Consider the following 10,655-nt stretch of genomic DNA (forward strand, 5'->3'; position numbering starts at 1 on the left):
ACTCTGTTAACATTCAAATACACCAAGAGGCAGTGTTAACTCTAGTCATCGTGGACATTACATCTTCAGTCCTTACTTACCCTATAACTGGAAATCTGTACCTAGTGATGTATCTTCTTTCATGTTGGAATGCATAAAAAAGAAAAAAGTAAAAGGAAGAATCACTGTGTAGAGGCAACTACTAACAACATATTGGGTATTTTCTTTGAGTATTTTCCTTTGCTTCTTTCCCTGACTGGAAGTAACTGTGTATTTTTTATATGCCATAGGAAACTGATGTATGGTAATTATTGAAAAATGTAGACAATGCTGAAAAGTAAAAAGGGGAAAGTAAAAATTAGCATTATAACTAGAGATAATCCTATTACATTTCATGTATATCTTTCCAGATATTCTGATGCACATGTAGAAATATACATTTGTTTTAAAAAATGGTGTCATGATGTGTGCCCCCTTTTCACCCAAGGATATAATGTTGTCTTTTTATATCAATAAATATCCTTTTATATCACTTTTATGGGTATATATTACCTTTGTGTGACCTTACCCTATTTCTCAATGCATATTTTTACAAAGTTGAAATGATACCGTATATCATTTCCCATCTTGCTTTATTCATTTACTATAAAATTAGCTATTTCTCATATTACTAGATATTTTTCTAAAGATAAATTTGAATGATCAAATGATATTTTATGGCTGTGCATAACCATCTTAGCTATTGTTCTCTTGTTGAATATTTAAATTATTCATGGTATTAAGTTGTTTCGCTTATAGCTGCTATAACAATAATCATATTTCAGAATAATTTTTTTAAAGCATGTATCTTTGAGGCATTTTGTTATAAAAGCTGGCACTTGTATACATAAACTAACAAGAACTTAAAATTCACCACATGATTACTTCATATTTTAGCTTGGCTGTCTAGTAAATCTTGAGCTTCATTGATTTTGGCTGCAAAATAAGGAGATCCAACCCTGTGTGGGTGATTTAAAAGCATAATTCATTGATGAGCATCTCTTATTTCCCCTTTATTGGCAGTAGGGTTTATGCCTACTATTAATGCTGCTTCTGTTTCATCATTTTGGGTTCAAACCCACCTTTATGATAGCCACCACTGAAGACAGATTTTGTTTTAAAAACTTGTTTTACTTGAGGCTTCATATGTTTCATGGCTTGGAAAATATAATGGCCTGCAAATCCAGTGGCAGCTGTGATCAGTCCAGCTGCTCCCACTGTACTGGCCACAGCTCTGGCTCAGCTCCCTGGTCTCCACGGAGAGTGCAGTTCGTCCCAGCCCAAAAGCCACGGCCGCCCATTCCACGCCTCTCTAGAATAATCTTTAATGACATTCGGATCCCCTGGATTTTCCATCGAAATTATTATAAATACAAGGATGTCATCAGCAAGGCATTAATTGAATGTCTAATTAGTTATTAAAATGTATATAATTAGCATATTTGCCCCGGGTAAGTCAAATGTATGATTTAATAATGTTGAATTAAATGTTCTGATTATATTCTTCATAGTGTAGTTGGTCTTCTTAGGAAATCTATGCAGATAGGACATTTATTTCTCTTTTATAATACTTGAACAGCTTATTACAATTTCTAGGTGCTACAGGCTTTTCTAGTTGTTTATATATTTTTTTATATTTAATGGGTCAAATTTGTGATTTATCTGATGCAAAGTCTTTCATAACATGATACCCCAATCACAACATTGTTCTTCCCCGAATCCCTGCTTCCCTAAGTCATAAGCACCAGCGGGCTGCGGGGAGAGGTCTGTTTCCTGAAATTGTAAATGTCACAGGAATCAAGGGAGCATGTCAAACACAGAGGTATATGCATTGCCAAGCTGAGTGAGCTGCAGAAGAGAATTCTGGATCTTCAGACTGAGGGTGAAGGTCAGAGGCAGATATTAGAAGTCAGAGAATTGTGCCAGGAATTGAAAAGCCAGGGGACAGAACAGGGGAGAAAAAAGATCTGATGAAGAGCCTGCAGTCTGGGCCTGTCTATATACCTGGTTGGAAGCTCTTAATGCAGGCTTTATTGCATGTACCTCCATATTGCCCGAGAAGGTGTGCTCAGGTCGTCTGGAGCTGAGGCACCACCAACATACCTTCCTCGCCCCTCGGTTCAGTAGGATCACAGCTTCCCTATGTTAATAAATAGAAGGCTCATGTATTAGTTCCAATGGCTGCTCTAACCAATGACCACAAACCTAGTGACTTAAAACAACCCCAATGTATTTTCTTAGAGTACTGGAAGTCAGAAGTCTGAAATAGGCCTGCCTGGCTTTAGGAAAGAGTCTATTTCCATGTTTTTTCCATAAAAGATCAGTCTGTAGACTTAAATGTCTAGAGGAAACCACAGGCTGTTTGTGTCTTAATTTTTTAAAGATTTTATTTATTTATTTGACAGAGATCACAAGTCCGCAGAGAGGCAGGCAGAGAGAGAGGAGGAAGCAGGCTCCCAGCTGAGCAGAGAGCCCGATGCAGGGCTTGATCCCAGGATCCTGGGATCATGACCTGAGCTGAAGGCAGAGGCTTTAACCCACTGAGCCACTGAGGTGCCCCCAGGCTGTTTGATTACTGCATAAAAGCCCCCATTCCTGTATGCAGAAATCCCTTTTGAAAACTAAAGAGACCTAAGTAGGGCACATTCTGCCAATTGTATTTCAGGGGTGGCACTGGAGACAATCGGACAAGAAGAACCTCCTGTAGGGCAAAAACTGGGGTCATGGAGAGGAAGGGAGAGAGGGAGAGAGGTCTCCACTGACCGCCCCCCTTACGGCCCACCCCCAGGCAACAAGAATACCAACTGCCAGATGTTCCTAGGGATAACCTCAGAACTTAACTCTACTAGTAGGGTAGGAATTCTTTGCAGTTACTGCTCTATGGGATTTGATGATTGGTATGAACTAGAGGCTGCTGTTTTCTTCCCATTCTTCCTTTTTTCAACTAGATTTAAAGTGTATGTGCATATTGGCTACCCCATTCCTGCTCTACAATTTATAACAGGAAGATTGGAGGGCAGCCCTCTTGTCTTTTAGTTTATAGTTTAGTTTATAGCCGACCGGACCATGACGGGACCGTGATAAAGAGGACTGAGAATTACCCAGAGCTGGATGCAGAAACTGGACGGAACTTCGGTGGTTTGTCTCCCTAGAGAGGAAGTTCGGGAGACTCAGTGGGGAAAATGTGCCAGAGACTGTTAGTTTCCCCTCAATATCTTTCTCTCTTCTTTCTTGGTATTAGAAGTCTTTAGCCTGGCACATGTTTCTCCAGAAAGATAATAAATTTCCCAGCTTGATTTCAGCTCAGTTTTTCATATGATTAAGTCCTGGGCAATGGGACCTGAGTGGGAGTAATGTTCATGACTTCTGGGCTGAACAATTTTTTTTTTTTTAAGATTTATTTAATTATGACAGAAAGAGAGAGAGAGAGCGAGAGAGCAAGCGAGCATGCTCGCGCCTGGGGAGGGGCAGAGAGAGAGGGAGAGAAGTAGACTCCCTGCAGAGCACGGAACCTGACTGGGCCTGAGGTAGGGCTCCATCTCACAACCCTGAGATCATGACCGGAGTCAAATTCAAGAATCGGAAGCTTAACTGACTGAGCCACGCAGGTGCCCCATCTGGGGTGAACTCTTAAAGGAGTGGCATATTCTCTTCCTCTCTTCCTTTTTGCTGCTCAAAATGTGATGACATTGAACCACCTGGGTCCATGGAGTCCAAAAGAACTCCATACGATGGATAGTGGGGCAATAAGATGGGAGGAACTTGGGTCCCAGACACTGTGGAGTGATATCAGACTTTTACATGGAGGAGAAATAGAACCTTTTCTTCTGTGGAGCCAGTATTATTTTTGGTCTCTATTTGTGTGGCTGAATCTATATCTCAACTTTCACAGACAGGCTGAGTTTGAAGTACCTTTAGGAAGTTTCTTATGAAAAGCATCAAACATACACAAAAGCAGAAAGAATAATATAATAATTTCATGCATACTCACCTTTGGCTTCAACAGCTACCATTTCATTTTATTTCAGCTCAACCTGAGCTACTTCCTGTCTCCACTGGAGGACTTGGAAGCAAATCCCAAATGTCGTATCATTTCTTCTCTAACTATTTCAGTATGTATCTCTGAGAGATAGGATTTTTTTTTTTTTTAAATGAGAGTTTGAAATGTTTTTGAACAAAACAAATGTAGATAGACAGTTGAGTCGAACATATCTCTAACTTTCAGGAGAAACTTCCTGGCTTGAAGGTACTGCTCTGATAGTCAACTCTCATGTGGAAGATATTTAAGGCCTTGGCAGTGGATGAGCTAACTTGGGGAGAGTGGTCACCTGAGTTGAAAACAGAAAAATTACATCAATTTAAGATGAACAAAGTTTTCTCTCACTGGTATCAAGTAGTGTGGGGAGTTATGCAAGACAGGGTAAATGCACATGTGTAGGAAGTTTTTATAGACATTGTTTCCATTACCCCCCAAATCCAGTCTTCATCTTGTTTTCTTTCCTCAGCTCCTATCTCATTTTTTAGATACATTATTTGTTCAGGGTTGGTCATGTATTTTAGTCACAGCTGATGAGACCCAAGGAATGTTTGCTGGGACTTCTAGGAAAGCCTCTCATTCTTTCAGGAACTATTTGCATCTGGCTGGATGGTGCGGTGTGATGGAATGTGCTAGAACTGCTGCAGTCATTTCATTATCATGAGAGGATTCTAGAACTACCCCAGGGCCCTGCTATAGAGACTGAGAATGAGGGGAACACTGTGTGGAGACAAGGGAGAAACCCAGTCCTTAGTGACATGAGTTGCACTGCAGCTTTGAGCCTCTTCAAGCCAGCCTCACTCTGGACCTCTGAGTTACATGAGTTATGAGCTAATTTGCCTTTGTTATTTAAATCATTTAAATAATTTCACATCCCTTGCAATAGAAGACATTCTGACTGATAAGAGTAGGCTATGTGGTCAATGTTTTTCCAGACCTGGAGGAACCCCAGTGCTGGTCATCTCATTTTTAGCTGAGCAGATGATATATTTGCATAAGAAAAATAGCTAGATGCTGTTCTCCCCTTAATACATTTCTTTCGTGTTCACTGCAGTAAAATGTTGCTTTTTGACAGATAGGTAGATTTCCTGCAAGCTTCTGTCAATGGCTTCTATAGGTACTGGCCAGTTGGCCACGGGGTGGAGGGCCATGGGGGGAGCAGGTGGTGGTAATGGCAGTGCTTAAAGGTATGGGTAAATAGCAAATGTGGAAGCAGCTGCTGTGAAAGAATGTGTTCTGGGTAGAGAAATGCGGAGAGTTGCAGATAAAATACGCTTTGTTTATGAGATAGATCTACTTATTCTCTGCAGAAGCACAACATGAAGGTCTTGCTCTAAGACTTACTACGCACAACCAGGTGGACAGGAGGATGTAAAATAATGCCTTTTTCGAACCTCATCCTTCAAAACAGCAGCCAAACTGGGGTGAATGATTCTTACAGGCAGATATTTCTTTGACAAAACTTTAGAGGGAGGGAGGGTAGATGGTGTTAACAGAGGCCTAAGCAGGATGAAGTGTACCATACTGATGAGGGATGGCTTCAGCCTTCAGGTTTTGTGTTGAAGTCATAGGGCCATCATCACCTAAATGTGGTTTCATTCTGCAGCTGACTCTTTAAGTAATCATTAAACAAAGAGTGCTCAGTGGCTGATGATGTGGACAATAACTAAAGTCACCCCTAAATGATTTTTTTCTATGTGGAAGGGAGAATATTATTTCCATTTTCCATTCCACTGAGAAAAAAATGGCAGCCATGAAGACTCTGTCAGGAAGAGCACTCACATGTTTTTTCAATTAATTAACTAATTAATTGGACAGAGAGTGAATGAGAGAGAGAGAGAGAGAATACAAGTAGTGGTAGCAGACTCTCCACTGAGCAGGGAACCCAATGCAGGGCCCGATCCCAGGATCCCAGGATCGTGACCTGAGCCGAAAGCAGACGCTTAACCAACTGAGCAATACAGGTGCCCCACACTCACCCTTTTTGACAAGCAATTTGCCTAGGAAATTAGTTGAGGTCACATATCTCTTATTAGATAAAAGAAGGCAGCATATGAATATTTTTTAAAAAGCATATTTTAACCTATTTAAATTTATCTCAGAGTACTACAGTTTGTTCAAACTCCATAGAGAAGGGCTGTAGAAAAACAGGCTTATTTTCATTGTTAAATACCCAGAACTGGGAGTTTCCTAAGGCCAGAAGAGATTCATTATTTAATTATAAAATACTTATAAGTATTTGCATTAGCAAATCAAGCATCTTCTTTGGAATCTAGATTCTAGGGTAATAGGATTAGTAACCGCATTACCCACTGTTGGGATAAGAAGGGGCTGCTCTTTTAGGAAAAGACCACAAAGTACCCAGACTGGTAAGAAGACTCCTGGACACAAGAGTACAGAGCCCCCTGCTGGCAAGAAAGGGCAAAGACCAAAATGAAGGCATTCAGGTAGCGCTGTCAGAAATAATGAGTCAAAAAGTGAAGGCTCAAGGTTGACAAGGCAGATCAGATTTATTGCCATCCTTGGCCGGAGAAGCCAAGAACTTGCAGAGCTGGAGGACCTTGGTGTGTCCTGGGAGACAGGTGTAAAAGTTTACCCAGATGATAGAAAGATAGATGACCTGAGTAGGCATCAGAAACTCAGTAAAGAAGGGAAACCAGAAGCCAAGTCACAAACTAGAGTTACAAGCGTTGGTCTCACAGGGGAGAATTCAATCGGTTAGTGTACAAGTGGCGATTGGGATCTGAGGGGCAAATGTTGCCAACCATTTCTCCAAAACAGGAAGTTTTTGAGATGGTGGTGTCTTCAAGTTCCTGGCCAGGAATCTAAAGGTGAGTATTCATTGATTATCCACCTTCCCAAAGCCTTCCCTTCCTCCCCCCAGCCCCTGGACTTATTTACCAAAAAGCTTAAGAGCTCTGGCTTTATGATGACCAACAGAACCTCAAAGAGGTCAGTATTTGAAATTGCTGACTGCTGCTACTGGGCCCCAAATTTCTGAACCCCTTAAGCATTATATTTCCCGAGGGCAAGGACTGTGGTTTTTTAAAAAGTCTTTTCAGGGGCTCCTGGGTGGCAGGGTTTGGTTAAGTGACCGACTCTTGGTTTTGGCTCAGGTCATGATCTCAGGGTCTTAGGATTGAGCCCAAGTTGGGCTCCATGCTCAGCACAGAGTCGGCTTGGGACTCTTACCCTCTCCCTCTGATTTTCCCTCTCCCTGCCATTCTCTCTCTCTCTCTCTCTTAAATAAATAAATAAATCTTCTAAAAAATTAAAGATCTTTTCAGCTCTGACCCTCCCTAATACAATGCCTGGCTCCTAGCCGATGCTCAATCCATATTTGTGAAGTAAATGGATGAATCATTAAGCCAGTGGAAGGTTTATAATTTGGTGATGTCCCAGAAGGGTAATTTACTTATATATTCATTTACTTCTCACTTTATTTCTGTTATGTCTTGTTCCACAAGGGATTTGCAAAAGCTTATAAGAATACATATGTTCAAGTAGAAAATATAAATAATAAATAAAGCCAGGTCATTACAAACATGCATTAGGAAAAGACAAGTCAGTGGAGTAGAACGAGTATGCAAGCAATAGGGCTCCGTGTAATTATCCGAGCCACAGGGTCAGAGCTGAGTTTTCTGCAAAAAAAATGAAGACCAAAAATGATTCTCTTGACAACAAAGGCAAAACATTCTAGTTTTTCAAGCTTTTCTTAGAACTTAGCTCTAAAATAAGTTTCTGGTGTGGAGGTTTATATCTGGGACAGTGAGTAATGTAGTAAACTGTGTCCTCAATGACATTCTTACAGCAAATCCTATAGGGCTTTTTAAAAATTGTGTCTTATAGCACAAAGACCTGAGGTTTGTCCTATAGTGCAACTCACAGAAGTAATTTTATAGGAGATCAAGGAAATATGGTGTCAGACTGAAACTTTCTAAAATTTTAGCTAAATCAAAAGTATAACACATCTAGGAAACCCAGAGGATTCAAGTCCTTCAGACACTTCCCCACTGAGATCCCCTCTCTGAACCAGACCTTTCACAAGGGTTGGGAGCAGATCATTGGACTTTGTGTCTTCTCTCAAGGCCTGAAAGTTCCTTGTTCTATGTCATTCATTTAAAGTAGCAATATATACTGTCATCATTAGATGAGATTTTTTTTACAAGCTTTTATGAAAATGGAGGTATCTAACCAAAACCTTCAGGATGGTCGATCAGCTACACTCTGTTCCAGTTATCTATTGCTGCCTAGCAAACTATCTTTCAACTTAGTGGCTTAAGACAGCAATGGCGATTACTATTATCTTTAATGGTTATAGGGGCTGAGTAGGCTCAACTAGGCAGTTCTTGATCAGCTTTCCTCATATAGTTACAGACAGTGACTGGGGCTGGAATCATCTGAAGGCCCGTTCACTCACCCATCTGGTACCAGGTTAAGAAGACTTGATGAGCGGGAGCTAGAATAGTGAGGCTCCGTGGGCAAGTCTTTATGCTCAACTCTGCACATGTTTTCTCCAGAGCATGAGTTCAGGATAGCCGGACTTCTTACCCAGGGATTCAGGAAGAGGGAGAGAAAGAGAAAGATGGAGAGAGAGAGAACCAGATGGAAGGCATGTTATCTTTTTTTGACCTAGTGTTGGAAGTCAGTCATGCACTGTCATTTCTACAGCATTCTATTCATTGAGGCATGCATGAAAATCTGCCCAGTTTCAAGAGCAGGGGAAATAGACTCCAAGAGACCTTGATGGGGAAGTGGCAGGGTTTGGAAGAGCATGTGGGACCAGAAGTATTGTTGTAGCCATTTTTGTCAAATACGATCTGCTGCACCCTCCTCATTTCAAAGGTCCACTAAGGGAGTACCTATAACCAAGACAGAATTTTTCTTAAGGATCCCATTCTGAGCCTTCAGTAAGTGAATAAATCAAAGTCTTTCAAGGTGTTTTTTTAAAAATCATAGAATGTAGGCAAAGTGACTTAGCATGGAAGATTTTCAAGGAAGCTTTTTCCAGTCACTCACCACAGACAGAGAAAAAGCTACATAATGCTCCTGTGGCAAGCTCATTTTTGAACATGAAAGCCATTCCTAATTCATGTCTCCAGCAGGAAGGGAATGCAGCCAGATCACTGAATGGTTTTCTATCATACAAAGAACAGTTAAAAGGAAAGTATGGGAAGGAGGAAAAATGTCATCCTGCTTTAGGCCCTTCAGTATAGTTATCTGGTTTTCCAGGAGATAGATCTATCTGAAGACAGATACTGACTCTTGCTGAGATGTTAAAATGCAGCTTTTGTTAAGAGTCAATAACTAGGGAAGGCCTGGGTAGTTCAGTCGGTTAAGCCTCTGCCTTCGGCTCAGGTCATAGTTCTCGGGTCCTGGGATGGAGTCCCACATTGAGCTCTTTGCTCAGCAGGGAGCCTGTTTCTCTCTCTGCCTCTGCCTGCTTGTGCACTCTCTCTCTCTGATAAATAAATAAATAAACAAATAAATAAAATCTTTAAAAAAATCAATAACTAGGAATTAATACTGTGTTCAGGAAGCTTTGCCTAGAGTAAAGGACTAAAGTCAGAAAAGAGGAGGGGCAAACAGGAAAAATCAACTCTGTAATTCATTTATTTAAGTTTTAAAGTCATACTTTTTAATTTCAAGAATGGGAGGTCACTAATAACCCATTACATATATTTTTGTTCAAGTATAATTAACATACAGTGTCATATTAGTTTCAGATTTATAATATAATGATTCAACAAGTCTATACATTACTCTGTGCTCATCACAAGGAGTGTACTTTTAATCCCTTTCACCTATTATTTTCAATAATTTTTTCCATTAAGTAATAGTAGAGTAGTTGTGCTTGCAATGCTATTGAATCTTGTATAAAGTATCAATCCAGAAATCCTCAGTCTGACATATTTTAAGGAAGAAATAGGCATAAAGTTTAAGTGGAATGTTTAACAAACAGATGGCTCTATATTTTGAAGGAAGTAATTTAGAACAAGCTTTGCATAATTTTGATAGCAGAAAGTCTTTACCTGCTGCTTTATTTAAATTAAGCCTTCTAGCCAAATGGAATACATGAGGAGATGTTCCTGGGTACCAACCTTAGAAACTATAAATTTCAATGTAGTCTTAGCATGAAACTAACAGGAAGAAAGGGAGACCCCCAGTTACCAACTGAGATTTGTGTATATTTGTGCTGACCATAAATAATGATGTCTCCAGATCTATCTTCTTTACTGGTTCTGACAGTAAAAACCCAGGCCTCCTACAATGTTCATGAAATTGAATTTTAGGCACTGGTTTAAATTTGAAGAAATCCCATCTGATCCTTTTGCTTTCCTTTTATACACCACTGCACCAAGCTAAGTAACAATTGGAGGAATAGTAACTAGAATTCTGAGCTCCCAGAACTCTAACTACACCAGCTTTCTAGATAGATGTCCTAGGAGAGTGCTCCTGAAACCCTCTTTCTTTGGAGGCTAAGTAGGGAATGCACTTGAGATATTGTAAGAAGAGTAGGAACCTCTGTTCTCAGACTGCCTAAAGTGGGTATAGCCATTGCTTACCCAAATATTCCTTGGGAATAGAACTCCCAGTGGGT

The 10,655-nt window shown here is 40.3% G+C and overlaps 1 pseudogene; it reads right to left on the reverse strand.

The window, feature by feature from the left end:
• Positions 1-904: 904 nt before the first annotated feature.
• Positions 905-10,655, reverse strand: part of LOC132020268 (mitochondrial import inner membrane translocase subunit TIM14-like) — a 33,174-nt pseudogene continuing 23,423 nt past the window's right edge.

Source organism: Mustela nigripes, chromosome 6 (assembly GCF_022355385.1).
Source record: "Mustela nigripes isolate SB6536 chromosome 6, MUSNIG.SB6536, whole genome shotgun sequence".
NCBI lineage: Eukaryota > Metazoa > Chordata > Mammalia > Carnivora > Mustelidae > Mustela > Mustela nigripes.